At 36.4% G+C, this 16,632-nt stretch overlaps 1 protein-coding gene across 2 annotated transcripts in view; it reads left to right on the top strand.

Moving 5' to 3' along the window:
- ERC1 (ELKS/RAB6-interacting/CAST family member 1) overlaps positions 1-16,632 on the top strand; it is a 310,968-nt gene that overhangs the window by 165,321 nt on the left and 129,015 nt on the right. The window lies entirely within an intron of this gene.

Raw genomic sequence — 16,632 nt, forward strand, 5'->3', positions numbered from 1 at the left:
AAAAACAGTTTTAACTGTCAACTCAGTTATGAAGTGCATCATTGAAATCATTTTGTCATTTCAGTGTTGAGATTGGTGGGGCACTTCTTTCTTCGCTGCTTTTCTAACAGCCTTTTTCTTTAGCTGTTTTGTGTATTTTCCCAGCTGGCTTTGCCTTATATTGGTGCCTTTTCTTCAGTAAATGAAAGATAACCAAGTAAGTATTCTTATGGTAAATTGCAATTATTGTGAGGTAACTGGAGGACTGTGTTTTCTGTGTTTACTCATCCTTGTTTCACAGTGAAATCCTACTCTACTTCATGAGTTCTTGGTATGCTTACTAGTCAGTTTGCTTTATTTCTGAAATGATAACGTGCTGCTGCCCCGCAGAATTATCTAGTTACCTCAAATCTACCTAGGCACATGAAAGTCACCAGTATGAAAACAAGTCAAATATTTCTCACTGTGCTATATGTTGATATTAGCTGTAGATGGTTTATCAGACAGTAAGTTTTCAGGTGCTGCCATAAAAATGTTAAACTATTGCCATGAAATAAAGCCAAGGCACCATGATGCTAGGTGAGGAGATAATAGGTATTTTGCCTGTGATTTCTTTAATTTACAAAAATAACTTTCCTTTTGGTGAGTGAAAATAAACATGGAAACAGTAATCTACCCTTGAGAGCTTTCAAAATTATTTTTTAAATCTTTAGAGAGCAAGCCTTCTCATAGGTGTTGTCCTTTGTTATCCTAGGTTAAATCATGTTTCTTGTAACCAGCTATGTATCTTAATACATCTACAATGAAGACAGAATAAATCCTAATAGTTCACTAGCAAAGATAAATCTCCTCCTTAATTTAAACAGATACTTCTTTACTCTTTTCTGTGGAATTCTAGGGGGATGGTTTAACTCTTTAAGAACTTTTGAAAGAACCACAGAAACATGTGTCCATGGAATGCTCTCAGATGCACCATTTTGTGGTTTTCCCCATCAATTCCAGTCCTGTATGTGCAGGGCACTGAAATAGTTAAGTTCCAAGTGTATGAAAATTATTTCATAACTGCAGACTTTTATAAAAGGCTGGGATGTGGGATTTCTACATCTGCTAATGGGTTTTGTGGCTGTGATGCTATGGCAATCCACAAGGCCCTCGTTATGTGGCAGCTTAAGTTTAAATAACACAATCCTCCTTGTGTTAGTGAAATGTCTTTAAAAATTCCTAAAACTAATACAATATTTGGTTAGATTTGTAATCTGCATTTGAGTAAATCTGTGTTTTAAGTTTGAAAAGATAAGTGGTACTTGACATTTGCCTTGCAATTATGTGTGTGGTGTGTTTATCAAATGATACCATTCCACAAGATCATCTTTTTTGTTTTGATGTAGCACTTTCAGATTTTAAGAGGTGTGGCTTTCTGTTCTGGCTTTTTTCCCCACAATTATTCTTTCCCTTTTCGTTTTTCTTTCTTTTACACAAATGGAATGCATTGGAAAAAGCCTGAAATTTGCTTTTTCTCAGCTCCTATTTGCATACTAAAAATGCTTTTTTTTTCTTTTTTTTTTTTTTTTTTTTTAGAAACAGTAAGTTATGTAATGTGTTTGTGCAACTACAAATAGCAATGGACAGACAGTAATATTCTGGTTACTGATCATTTAAGTCCTGTTAAAACTATTTAACACCAGTTTCTGATACTACATAAATTAGGTGGCAAAAAATGGTGCTGCTTTGTATCAGAGTTGTTTAAGAATGTATAGCTGTCCTTGCAAGGTACTATCCAATTTTTTACTTACAAAGTGTTTTAGCAGTAGAGAGATCATAAATATAAAACTATGCATAGCATAGTTAACATAATTTTACTCTAAATATTTCCTCTTTTAATTTCGAAGTAAGCAACTTATTTCTAGGAACAAGAGGCAAGTAACCAATTGTCTCTTTTGAGGAAGACAAGTTGTTTAATATTTTTCTCTTTTTTTCCAGTGTTACTTTGTTGTAGGTTGGTGGTCTAATAGGGAAGCTAAAATTGGGAACAAAGGTGTCAAAGTGTATAATTTTATTATCTTTACATTTTTACATTCAGGTTTTCCAATTAAGAGATGTCTATACAGCAGTACATACTTTTTCCCACTTTGCTTATGTTGTGTTTTATTTTGCACTGGTGTTACTTGCTTTCTATATAATTATATGCAAGTATTTCTGAGATTAAAAATAGACGTTATTAAATGCATATAAGAATTTAACATTGAAGTGGGATGTGATAGTCAGCAATGAAATGTGTAAGTTATCATAGTATTAATATTACTTGATTTTCCCTAGTGCCTTTCCTGCTTTTGTGAACCTAATTGTCCTGTTTGGGTGGGCTCAATTTTAGAGAGTCTTTCCCCATATTCAACACAAGGCTGAAGGGAATGCTTTCATTCACAGATGAAAAAGGTCTGTATGCTCTAATGAAAATATCAGGCTAAGGTAAAATATGGAGTGTTTAATGACAAGTGACAGGTTCAATAAAAACTCCTTCCTTTAGAAGAGCCCTCTGCTTGTAGACTCCCTCTCTCAAGGACTGCAACGTTTTGGTTTCCTGGAAGTAAAATTTACCCAGGACCACATTTCAATTTGTTAGTTATGGAGACCTGTCTTCTCCATAGACTCTAAGGGGCACTGCCTTCTAATCGATTAAAAAAAGAAATTAAACCTGAGAGGAACGTAGATTTTTTTTTTTTTTTTTTTTTTTTATTAAACCATTGTTGGCTTTGGGGTCAGGACACACAAGCACCAATTTCAGATAATTTTGGTCTTGGTGGTTTTGGCTGGAATTAATAATAAGACATTATGAAATGCTTAAAAATATATGATCTGCATGTTCTTCGGTTGACCGTCTGCAATCCAGTCAAATAAACACGCTCCCAAGCACATACTCCACTCCTCCTCTCTCTGTCCCTAACAGGCATGTGGTTTCTTTCTTCCTGAGTCCAGTAACAAAATGTTCGTTTATTCAGAGAGCTCTGATGATGGAAATTTGGTATTTTGGGGAGTGGGGGAAGAACGAAAACCATAATGTCTCAATTCTAGTGAGATGGATAAATGGCTTTCCAAATTTGTCTTTTCCTCCTGGGTTCCCTTAAACCACAACTCTCCAGAGATCTGAGAGGTTAACGAGTGTCTGGTCTATAAGCAGGATAAAAAAAACAAGCTGTTGGGCTGGAGTTAGAAAATCTTTGCTTCAAGTAACTAAAGCTTGGCTATTGTGAAAAGGAATTGATATGCTGTCTTGTACTAGAAAGGTAACATTTACTGAAATTTCATTATATTTGAATGGGTACCTGGAACTGACATCTGCATGGTAGTATGCATATTTTCTTGTTCTATCACTCCAGCATCTTCCAGAGTTTTTAGGAGGAATTTTCAGGATATCTTGTGGCATGGAGTTGTGTACTATTGATCTGTATTGCAGCAGCTATCCATCAGTCTCTAATTGCTGCTGACAAACTGTATGTCCAGAAGCTGTGTAAAATATATTTCAATGCTTTAATGAATAACTGTAACACCAAGTAAATTTATTAATTTTTTCTTCTTTTTCCACACCCAAGTTTAGATAATTTAATGTATAATTCCTAATCCATGAATTATATACTCAAGTATATGTTGTTTGTTCCTTGTGGTTATATAATTCTTTTATCATATTGAACATTAAATAGGAAAAATGTCCTTCTAGTGGAAAGAACTGAATTCTCAATCTAAACAAATGTGCAATTTTTTGTTCAGTAATGCTTTTACTGGGATCCAGACAAAGCTCAATGAAATGGATAGGTAGCCAGATACTTTCTCATCAGATGAACCTCCTAAGTTCATTAAATATCAGGAACTATTTGTTATGAGACACCATAGCATGTACACACAGTCAATATCAACATTAAAAAAATCTGAAAACCCAGGTGAAGCCCAGTACATCTGGTCTTAAATTACTGAAGAATTTCCTCTTGACATGCTATGACTGGATCTTGAGGGTAGGGTGGCTGAAGTTTTTTCAGCTGATCTGTTGATGGTAATAACATGCCATGATGAAAGTGATGGTTTGTCATCTTTCGGCTGTTAGTAAAGAGAGATCATGCTTCCCTAATTAATCTATGAACTTGCTTTTGGACAGCGTGTATAAAGCTTCTGAAGAAACGGTTAGATTTAAAGAAAAGCTTTCCAAACTTAAAGTTCAAAACTTCCTCCATAACTTTCTAGGCATCGTCAGCTTTGAAGCAAATTGGTTATGCTAGTTAAACGGTGTTACATGTTTTCCTGGGATAAGTGAATTTCAAGTGCTGAGTTCCTGGCTAATTTCTCTACCATATAGACCACGGCCATATCAGATTCCAGCCTTGCCTGCCAGCTGAGTGCAGTGCACTTTCTTTATCCCTTGGTTAGCACAGCTCAACATGTTAAGGTCTGTGAAACTGTCAGCTACTCCATTTCAGCCTGGTAGAAATCTGTTCTTTAATGCCATCTTGCATCTGCAGGATTTATTCCAGAGAACAGTCTGTCGTATCAGACCTGTATTTTCTCATTGAGCTCAGATCCATCTTTGGGAATTGCTCAGATCAAAACGTTCTTTTTCTCTCCCTTCCTCTCCCAGTACTTTTTAGACATTAATTACATCAGGGAGAAGTTTTGGCCTCCCTGTCCTTGGACAATTGTCTGTGCTGCCCAGCCTAGTAGGTGTTAGTGTTCCTTGGGCCTGACTAGATGCCATTAGCACCTACGCAGGTGGCTATAATTTCACTAAATGGTATATTCAGTTGTAGGTCATCCTCCCTCTGTCCTCTAGGACAGAACTCATGACATAAAGTGCTGAAAGGATATGAAATCACTTTGCAATTCAGTTTTTAAGAAATCTGTCAGCATTTTTTGAAGAGGTAACTTTTTTGTGTCAGTCACCAGATCATTCCTAGCTCACCATAAAGGATGAAACTTAACCTTGTTACATGTTCTTGATAATTAAGCAAAAATATGATTCTGAGTTCACAGATGATGTGAATCAGAATTGTACTGTCTGTCTCTCAGTATTATGTAGGACTTTTGTTCATGAAAATGCAGCAGGTATGAACAAATACAGGCTCTAAAGAACAATCATGCCTCATAAAAATCTAAATGGAATAAATGTATGAAAATTATTCCTCTTTTTTCATTTGGGCTAGATGCAGTGGTAGCCAGTAGGTAGTTTGGGGATCAAGTGACCCTCCAACCCTTTCTCTGAGAGATCTGTGACAGCTGGCTATGCATTAGAAAACAGGATATACATATGCAGTAGAGACTTTAATATGCATCATGATTTGTTAGTAATGTAACATTCCAGTAACAATTTAAATTTCCATCAGCTTTTACAATATGTTACAGAAAATACAACAAAAGTTGCGTTCTGTACTTACTTGAAGGGTTGTGATTTTCAGCACAGTATGTGCAGTTACTGTAGACACAAGCAAATATTTAACCCTGGCAGATGCCTGGAATAAAACTAGCTCTTACTCTTATCATGTCATAACTCTCCCTGTCAAGAGAGCTTTTCCTAACTTTCCTGGATGTCTGGGAGAAGTTCCAAAAATGATGACCTTTTAGCTAGGCTTTTTGTGACTTATAGTGAGGGGAAGTTTCTCGGGGGGGGGAAATTATGAATTTTAGCCTTTTTTGAGGGAATTAAAAATTCATAGTTAAGCATTCCTGGATATGTCGTCTTATATGAAGTAGATAGTGTGTGGATGATGAATAGACAGCCTGGCTACATACTTTGTTATATCTGTGTGAAGTAATATAGTAGTTATGGACAATACTCAGGTATGGTGGTATTCTTCATTTGCAATGCTCTCTAATGGAAAAAAGACTTAGGAATTTTCACAATGTTGATACCATAATTTTTATCATTTAACATCACAGAAACAGGACTGGAAAGAAAGGCTAGTTCATTGAATAGTGCAGAAATACTGCATGGTACCAAAAATTAGTGCATAATATGAAATAGTGATATGAAATTACGTATTCATGTAAAAATTACACTATTGGATTTCCATCTCAGCAAGACAGTAATGCACATAAAAATTAGCTTCTAGCTAAAAGATAAGGTTTCTTCCATTTTCTCTGTTGAAATCATAAAGCGCAACTTTATTTCGAGGAAGATCATGAAGGCTTGCTAACAGCTTGCCAGAAAATAAACAGGAGAAGGTAGGAAAATTATCGGGATAATCAAAAAGGAATGAAGTTAAGTCCTGCAGCATCTGCTCAGATGAGGTCCTGTTCTTAGGAATATTAGTCCTTTTCATCTCTTATCCTTTTGGATCTGATGGACTTAGCGAGACAGTAAAATCTCCATTTACTAAAAGGAAGCTCATCAAGACAAACTTTCGTACACGTTAAGCCTTAAGAGTATTTACCTGGGTCTGTTTCTAATACCAGTTTTCCATACAGAAATCTGATATCCGTATTTCTCCAAACAGCTGCATACAGACAGAGTATATAGTAGTATGGGTGACCATTAAAAAAAGTGTAAGTTTACCTCTCCCATTTCTTAATTGTTTTGAATTTGTGAGATTTTGGTGTGTTACTATTCTTACAATTTAAGCTGTGAGCCATGAGCAAATTGCGGGGACAGCCCTGCCTCCAGTTTTAGTAAAGGCATTTTTTCTGTTGAATGTTTACAAGGTCTAAGTAACTTTGTTGTTGCTCATGTGTGCAGTGTTGCATGTTGAAGCAACAACAAAAATACTTTTGCACATGGAAATTACTTGTCTCAGAAACGGATTTCTCTGTTGCTTTATGAATTGTTCAGTTGTGTTATTAGAGAAGGGAGATGCATGTTTTTCTTCCATCTGAAATATAACATACATTTCTGAATATCAGAACAAATATATGACCTTGTTCTTAGGTTTGATATGGCAGTTCTTATAGAGACAGAATCTGTCATTTCTACATAATCGATGTTTATGACATTAAATATATTGTTAAGGAATTACCACCTTCTGTGTTTGACTAGAAGAGAGCACTCCTTACAGAATACATGTTACCGTAACATTTACAGAAACTAAGCTTGAAGAGACTTGACATTTGGAATGGATAAGCATATCCCTGGATAGACACTTAGCCATCTGCTCTATTTGCTTTCACTTTACGGTTTAGTTTACCATACATTTATTATGTTCAGGTTAGATGTACTCACTGCCTTGACATCTTTAAAAAAGATGAACCATTTGACTCTGTCTTCTTATGTAATGAAAAAATGCTCTGCAGTTTTGAACAGACAGCTGGAAAAATTTCATGAAAGTCACTATTTACAACTAGCAATTATCCCAGTATTTCTTTAACTGCAAACTGAGATTTGTAGTGAGAGAAAGCCATTATATGGCTTGAGAATTTTTAATAGAGGAAAGAGGACTCCCTGCATCCTAACGTTCCTCTGTGATCCATCAGGAATATTATTCTCCAGACACACTTTCACCCAGAAACATTAGGTGTCAGTGGAAGATGAAACCTGCCATTTGTACTCTTTTGCCTGTTTGGCAAAGAGCAGGGTTGGTACCCTTTATGATATGCCAGAAACTAAGTACAGTGAAGACTGGACAGCTGAATGTGTGCCAACAACCTTAACCACTAGATGTTTTTTGCATGGATTTTTTTTTCCAAGATTAGTATCTGAGTTCAAACTCCTTTCCTAAAAACTGTCAGAGAGATTAATGTAACTGTTGACAACATGGTGTGGTTCCTGTGAGGAGGTCTCTCCTGAGAGCAGAAAACATTGAGGGCCAGATTTAAGCAAAACAATAGGAGTACATTCAAGGGAAAGAACAGCTCTCTTTTCATTCTGGTGTCTTATTTCATGAGCCTGAGAAATGGCAATAAATTTGCATTTTTTCCTTCTTCTGATTTTTTTTTTCTCTCTCACAAGCTTTTTTTTTTACTTGCTGTGTTGAAAATGGTTTCTAACTCATCTCTCCCCAAGAATAAAAATGCCCAATTGCTGCGGCTCATTTCATACTCTCATTGTTTAATAAAATTGCTGTTCTGCCTTATTCTTGTTTTGCCCAATAGAAAAGGAACGGGGATAGCGTGATGATGGGCACCTAAAGACAGACAGAATTCAGAATTTATTTAAAAAAAAATACACTGGGAAAATTTTTTAGTTCTATACCTGTGGCAACAAATACTTCAGCATGTCCTTTAAAAAATTTCCTCTAATTCATTTCAAGCAGTAATAAACCTAATTCACTTCACTCTAATTCAGTATTTTTCCTTAATCTTGCTTACTAAGATGCCCAAATTCCTGTCACCCTTAAACTACCCCCCCCCCCCGCATTTAAAATTAGCACTTCCTATTAAATTTTCCTCTTTGGCTAAAATTTACACACTCTTAGGATATATCAGAACAACTACTCTTACTATGATGTGCAAATATTACCTGGGATTGAGGCTTAGGTTGCAAATTGTGTATTCATAACTGACAGAAGGTTGTAAAATACTAGAAGTCAGCACCAGTCCTTTCAGCTGTTGAATTTTGTTTGAGGTACACTCAGATCTGAATGCAGGTGGTGGGGAAAAACTACCTATATTGGTATCACTTAGTCTTTTACTGAGGATTAAAGGAGGATGATCTCCTTAACATTCTAGAAAATGTCTACAGTCAGTTAAAATTCATCAACAAATTAAGTTCAGGACGTTGTGTTGTTTTTGTTGCTGGTGTTTGAATTCTACCTAAGTCTTCGTATCTTTGAGGTCAGATGGTTTTCCAAAGCAGGGCGTGAAAAGCAAGGGAATAAAAGCTAAAGGAATTCAGTGTCCTAACGACAGTTATCCATGCCCTTCTAGGGCACAGCTTTCTTCTCCATGCCAGTCACCATCCATGTACTTTTCTCTTCCTCCTTTTGCAGAACCATTGAGTATTCTTAAACTGTAAATGTTTTTTGCATTATAAGTGCATATGTCTTTATGTCCCAGCGCTATGGAACAATTATTGTTTTATGCTGAGGTAATGTATCTGGTTAAAAATGGCAAATGTAATATTTTCCGTAAGTGAGGCTAAATTTCTCTAAATTTCTGAATTATATTTATTGATTTATTCAGGATATTTAAATGAAGGATAACCTATATAGCTCCACAAGTATCTCATAACTCTGACTCATGGATAAAATAGCAGATGAAATTCAGTACGAGTACATATTAATATATGTCAGGAGAAACAATCTTAAATATATGTACACAATGATGGGTTCTGATCTAGCTATATTACCATATGACACCTGTCTTGGAATTAGAATAAATATTTTCATGAAAATATTATTGGTTAGCAGAACTATTAAAAAAAACAATGTTGAGAACTATTAAACAACAAAACAGAAAATACTACTATGCCACCGTATACATCAGCAGTGCATTCACCTCTTGAATAATGTGCAATGATGTGGGCCATCCACCACAGAAAGGATATGGCAAAAGTAGAAAAGGTAAAGAAAAGGAAGAAAATAGTAAACCCAAGGACAAGCTTCTGTTCGAACAGATATTAAATAAATTTAAACACTTGAACGTGGAAAAGAAATGAGTGAAGACAAGAGCCAGGGAGTACTTTTTCCAGCTTTGCAGGCTGAGAACAATAGATGATCATTTTGGAATATTTAGGGCTGAAGAAAAACAATAACCATTTTTCTCTTTCCTCTGAACTAGTTCAGGCTTTTATAGAAACAATCGGAATTTCATACAAAGATGTGAGAATCTCTCAGAATGTTAAGAGTTTCCACTTTCTCATCCTTTTGGTTTTTATGCCAGTGAAGTTAAATGGTAATTTTTATGCATGTTGTGATGCTATGTTGCCTGTTTAAATGCTACTATCAGCGTAACACTGAAAATACACCAACAAGAAGCTTTTCTTTTCAAATACTTCATTTCAGTATTTTTAAACTCGTTATTTTCTGATGATGTTAGTGTCTAAATGTCTGATTTTTACTTTTTTTTCCAGTATTCTGTTCCTGTCAGTTGTATCTAATAGGTTTTGTGTTCCATACATGCATATGAATTGACTGCTGCTGCACACCTAAGTCATTCCGTTCTTCCTGAGTCTTTCTTGCTGAAATTTTTTAAAGCTTCTGTTATTGTATCCAAGACATAAGTATGTTTATTTCCTGTCTTCAAATGTATCGTTAGACTTGCAGATACAGTGGTAAAGTTGATCTGTGCGTTTAATGGTCAAGGTATTGAGAACAGAAACCAGTTTTTAATATTTTAAGCAAAACATTTCCCTAAATGAATGTATGTATATTTGGTTAGTAGCTGAATCCAGGTTGTACCAAGACAGATCTTTTCCTTGAAATTAACTTCACTTGATGCATCTGGCTTCCAGGGGGATTGTGGGTGGGTTGGGGTGTTCCCAAATGGTGTGAGAAACGTTGATAATTTAATTCTGACGTGAAATTGTTTTGATGATCTCTAGTTTGAAGTTTGGGAGATAGGAGAACGTCTGCATGGAGTGAAAGTAATAATGTTGGGGATTTTTTACATTAAGTAGTTAGTGGTTAGCAATAGCATGTTGCTAGACTGTTAGTCCTATCCTGGAACTGATAGCGGCTTTAAAGGAAGCAGTTCCTGGCACAAACACAATAGCTACTCTACTATGATAAAAGTCAAGAAAGAGGGGTCGGAGATTAAAATGAATGTATAAGACTGGAGGTGATCGCAGGAATTCCCTTCGAAATTGAGAGAGTGGGAGAGATTCAATGGCATCAACTGCTAAGTAAACATTTCCTCAGTGGTGGTGTATCACTAACAATTTTTGTCATATGTTCAGCTACGAAAGAGGGAGGGCAAGAGAAGTGAAATTTAATAGCTGGCTGTCCATGCATGCAGCTTCTGCTGCTCTTTTTTGCTGAATGATTGAAAATGGGCAAAGAAAGGTAGGTCTTACAACTACTGTGATATATTAGTACAATGATGATGACAGGACTGACATTGGCAAGGAGACTTCAGAGGAATAGGGCTGTATCAAGGGAATAACTTATGGGTTTGAGCTCCGTATTAATAGTGCAGTTAGCAAAAAACAGTGGCAATTTTAACTGGAATCCCGTATCAATTTAGGAGTCTTGAGTCATAGTATTGTTTTATGTGTGAAGAAGAAATCTTTTTACAGTAGCATTTCCCCAATTAGCCTCTCAAAAAACCAAACAGGAAAAAAAACGCAAACAAAAAAACCCACAAAACCCCATAACAATTACAGATATCTGTCGCTTTTGCTCACTTCAGAACATTTCCACCGCTGTATTGTCAGCTTTGGGTCTCATTCCAATAGTCCGCGCAGTGACCCACTGTGGTTAGATAGAAGCGCGGTCCCTGTAGGTTTTAAAAAATACAAATGTAGTAATTTGCAACAGCTGAAGCAAAATGTTAAAGCTGTTGGCACCCTGCGTGAGCTGCTAAATGGTAAACCTGGTTGTTAGTATTGGCAAGGTACTTTAGTCTGTCTAGGTTGTTGATAATGAAAAGTGCCTATACAAAACCAACGTACCTAAGGGATTGCTGTGTTGGGAGCGCCAAGCTTAGAGTAACAGGAAAGAAGCGTCAAAAGCACGGTAGCTGTCAGGAAGAGACGTTGCCAGTTTCTCGTAGGAATAATCAGTTCTGCCTTTCCCTTTTAAGCCTGTGTAATAGTGTCTATAACTGTTTGTCCTTTTCTTTTCTTCTCCTTCCTCTCCGTTCTCCTTCAAGAAATGTATAAATAATCTAGGAATCAACGGAATTCCTCTTCAGTAGCAGAGGAGGATATTGGAATTACAGAGCTTCATGATAGACATAATTCAACTAGTATTGATTAGGATCCTTTCTTATTGTTACCGCAAGCTCGGTGTATTTCAGATTGCTCCTGATGCTGAACAAAACTGCTATATATTTTGGAAACACTTTTTGAAAGTAGCACACCTGAGTGGTAACACATAAAATATCTTGGAAGAAAAAATATGAATGGCTGGAGTTGTTCACACATTTTTGTAGACATACTGTATTATGTTCAGAAACATTATACAATGTATACAATGTATACAATTGTATATTTGTAGCAATTTTCAGGCAATAATAGCAATATGCACAAGTTTTGTTAAGGACTTTATACGTGTTCAAGAAATAGACAATGTGAAAAATTAAGCATTTCTGTTCACTAAGTTTTCACTAAGATTTTTTTTCTCCCCTTTCACTTCCCTTCATTTAAATTAGAGCCATTTAGAGTAATAAATATATACTTCTGAGTATTATCTGTTACAGTCTGCCTTTAGAGTTGATATATTTCTTTTCCAATTTTTGTGGATTTATGGGTTTTTTTTCCATGTCAGTATGTTTTAGGGATGCATGCATGCATGATTTGCCCTTAGGATTTTACATGTGTCAAATGAACATTATTTATGTCTTGATATACCTCAAAATTATTTCTTTTAGTGATAGCTATCATTCAGTGCTAATGTCTTTGTATAGCATTGCCATTTCATCTGTATTTTTTTGCTGCTGCTTTGTGACCTGTATGTTTAAGAACAGAAATGAGTTCGCATAACTTCTGATGGATGAATTAGTTCTGTATTTATTTTCTTAGCATGTAGAGAAGAGCATTTTTTTTACATACGCTTACCACTTCAGTTAGCTTCTATATAAGTAATCTTGATACCAACATGTTTCCCATCATAAATTTGTCATGTTATTTTACAGATATGTTTTACTCTCTGGGTGGGATTTTTTCTTTCTTCCTTAATGAGGTAGGTAGCCACGAGGACTTGGTGCAGGGTAGAGCAGCTGCCTGCCTTTTTTTATTCTTTGTATTTTATTAACTTCTGTAGTTGAGCACGTTGTATGATTTTCTTTCAAGTGATTGTCCATACGTATAACTTCTAAACTGTGCATCCTTCCCATGTGCACAAGAGAAGATATTTTTGTCAGCAGCATCATTTCTAGTCCGCATCACTCTTGAGTGTTCTCCTACACTGCAGCAATGATACTCAAGGGACAATGCTGTCCAAACACCACTCCATTTTCTACCTTTCTGTTTCAAAGAAAAAGTCACTGGCCATTTCTTATAAACTGTTGGCTTCCTTATGTTTTTTTTCACCATGCTAATTTTAATGCACTGCTTCAGTTATATTTATCATGCCTGGAAATAATTTTTATCCATTTTTTCTTTTTACTATAAATATATTTTTGTTCTTTCTGCAAGTGATGATCCACAAGTGCATGCATATTCTGGATGTACACGTCTTCTCTTTCTCCATTGTGGTACTCTTAGGAGAATGTACTCATCGCCTTCTGCTGTCCCTCGTGTTTTCAATGTGGCATATGCAGTGCTGTGACCAGCTTTGTTGCACTTCCCTCTCAACCCCTGGTGGAATGAAATTCTTCTACTGCAGTTTTCCTCCTTTTGTCTCCTGTAGTTATTTTTCTGCATTTATGCAACTTGTTAGGCTTGAATTCCAATCCATGCGTCTTATTTGGCAGATACAATTTTCCAGATGTTGTCTTAATGAGATAGTCGTCGTGCATCTCAGTTCTGATCTCTCCAAAGATGAGGAAACATTGGTCGAGGAGCTCCTGCTTGGCAGTTTCTGTCTCTTCAGCTCTCAGGCTGTTCCTTTCATTCAGGAACTCAGGATAATTACATAGGCTATTGCTGTACTCACGAAAAAGCCCTCTTCGGCTCACTCTGTGAGAAACAGGGACTTCATATAAACCTAATACTTGGATATACTCGGCTTCTGCCTAGACAGACAGAGGTTTCCCCATCACAGGTAACCCCCGATACTTCAGTTCTTTTACCAGCTGAGGGCATCAAGACAGCTGTATGCAACATTGATGATACTAGTATTAGCATTTGTAGTTATTCTGTAAACTCCACGGTTTGTTCACGCCCAGCAATATATACCGTAGCAGCTGTTTACGTGGTAGTTTGCCTCTCTGTTACTTTATTTTTATTTTCAGACTCTTTAGTATTGGATCTATGTTTATTTGTGGTTCAGGCTACATCTTGATACCAAGCTATATGCTTCCTTAAAGGTATTTCCTTCTTCAGAAACTTATAAAGTTCTTCTTTAATTTCACTCTTCAAGACAGCATGCTCTTTTTATTTATAGCCAACTTCTCCAGCAAATGGTAATGAATACAGAGAGAGAAACAATCCATCATGGACATCTCCTTTGGATGAGTTGCACAAGGACCCCAAACACTCTTTTTGAGCTAGACTCTATTGTGACTACCATTCGGGTTATGTACCATGGTGTTCTGGCCTTCAGCATTTGCCCAATGTGTATTCTTGAAAACCCATTAAGTCAAAGTATTGTCTCGTCAGAAATACCATCAAGAGGTATTTCTCCATTTATAAGTGACAATTTTGCATGCTTTTCTTGTTCAGAGACTTCTTGAAGTAGTTGATCAGCATGTGGAATCAAATGAAGGAGATCCACCACGCTCACCTAAGCTTTAAGGCCCTATGATTGTTTCTGAAATCAAATGAAACTGAATACCACCTTTTGGTACCACCACATTGTATGTTCCCTTCAAGCTTCAGGACCTTCTTAAAAAGGTCTGCAGGTTTTTACAAGTATTTTTCAGAGAAAAGCAGAGATTAATTAACAAATTGATTTATTTTCATCAATTGTCATCTTCTGAAGAGTAGCCTTCTGATTTTGGCATAGCATCTTTCCTTCTGGGTTCAGCAGTGCAGTAGTTCAACCAACACTGCAGAAACCTACCTTCCATAATTTAGTAAGAGTCTTTTGGCATCTTTTGGTAGGCTCCTGAGATGGCAAACGAGAAGTCCTCAGTAATGGGCTGACTACAGTAGAACCAAATTTTCCTCTTCACATTTGGTACTGGTTATGGCTGAAGACAAGGAAGCAAGGGAACTTTATGGAGGAAACTTAGTAAGATTTCAATTTTTTGTATTAAACAACCAGCATGCACTTTAGAGTCGCAATTAATCAGGCCCTCATATTTTTTAACTGTGAAAAATTCCTAACATTTGTAGATGGGCTGCCTCCAAATGTTGGTGAACAATTTGTTGTATCAATAACTAAATGACAGTTTGTATCCAGGAGGAAGCTTTAAGTAGTACTTGAGGCAGCTGATGGTCCCGAGTTCCCATGTTCCGCTTATCTAGTAGAAGGTCAGTTCACAAAGGAGGATTTTTCCTTCTGGGGAGAGTTTTATTCAATCTAGAATGGACTGAGATCATTATCATTAGGTTCTTTATCTAGGTTACGGCTTCTTGAGGAAATACATGATAAGAAAGAGCAATGGTTCACAGGAATAAGTGCTTGTAATGATGTAATGATTTCACTGTTTAAGAAATAATTGATTCCTAGTTCAAAACACTTTCAGTACTGTATTCTTCCCTTCTGGTCTATGAAAGCACACAGGCAAAATGTGCTGTTGCATTAATTACAGGGTTATATGAAAATGATGTTTCACTACCTAGGTGATTGGCTAGTCCTAGAAATATTTTTAACAGTTAAAAGAAGCATTTCCTTGCCTCCTCAAACTGTTAACTAATCTTTCCCAAGAGTTAACTAGAGAAATCCACCTTAATTCCAATTCAAAGAGTGAAATTAGGCCATAAAGACCTTTGTGAGTCTAGTTCTTCACAGTTATAAAGAAGTTTGCCAGGATACCTCAGATTTAATTGAACCTAAATGCCTCAGTGCAAACTTATATCCTATTTCATGCACTTTCATAAAACTTCATGGCAGATTATGCATCACATGAACGCAGGGTAGATTAAATTGATACATCCTTTTAACATGCATCACTTGGACATCTTACCACTTCGTTCCTGAAGTGAAAGAAAAAGCCCAGAAATGTGCGTCAGTCACACCTCCTTTTCCTTTCAGGCTTTCAGACACATGCATTGGAATGAGTTTTGCATATGAATCAACTACAGGATCATAGTATGGGTAGCAAAAATTTTTATTGTGCCTGAACTCTTGGCACTGCCGCAGTGTCAAATGGGTTTTTCATTTTCTTTGTGCTGCCACCAGTGAGCATAAAGGCAGAGCTATCTCCTCTATCCCAGTTTAATTCCATCTCTGCCATGGAATCTCATGCATATGGGACTCGGGAGGAGAGGGAGGGAGGGTCATGGCAATATTTGGGTAGGTAATACATCTTGAAGAATCCAGTTACTGTACAGGTAAGTAATATTTTTTTTTTCCTTCTGAATAGTCATCTGTATAAGCTTCGTGAAAGGAGACTGCCACTGTTTATCATTCTACAATTTTATCAAAATACAAGAAGATAAATTTGCCCTCAGTGTCACGTTCTAATGTATATATGAAGCAACTGAAGTTGCACTCTAGTCCTCTGCTTCAGAGGATCAGTCACTGCAGGAAAAAAGTTATAACTGTAGTTATAATTAAAAGAAGTTTTTCTCCAGAGTTTAATGCTTATCACAATAAAGATAGAATACTTCATGTAACTAAAAAGAGGAAAGCAGCAGCAGCGCGGGTTGAAGGTCAGCATGAGCCTGTCATGTTTCTGAGTTTAGAGCCAAACAATTGGAAAAACATGATGGTATGTTAAAAGGCAAATGCTGGTTTGCTTTTATTTACCTTTTCTCTATTAGTATGTTTTGTTTGAAACAGCAGCTTGTATTTTAAAAAAAAATAATTCAAATGC

This window comes from Aptenodytes forsteri, unplaced genomic scaffold (assembly GCF_000699145.1).
Source record: "Aptenodytes forsteri isolate BGI_AS27 unplaced genomic scaffold, ASM69914v1 Scaffold241, whole genome shotgun sequence".
Lineage (NCBI taxonomy): Eukaryota > Metazoa > Chordata > Aves > Sphenisciformes > Spheniscidae > Aptenodytes > Aptenodytes forsteri.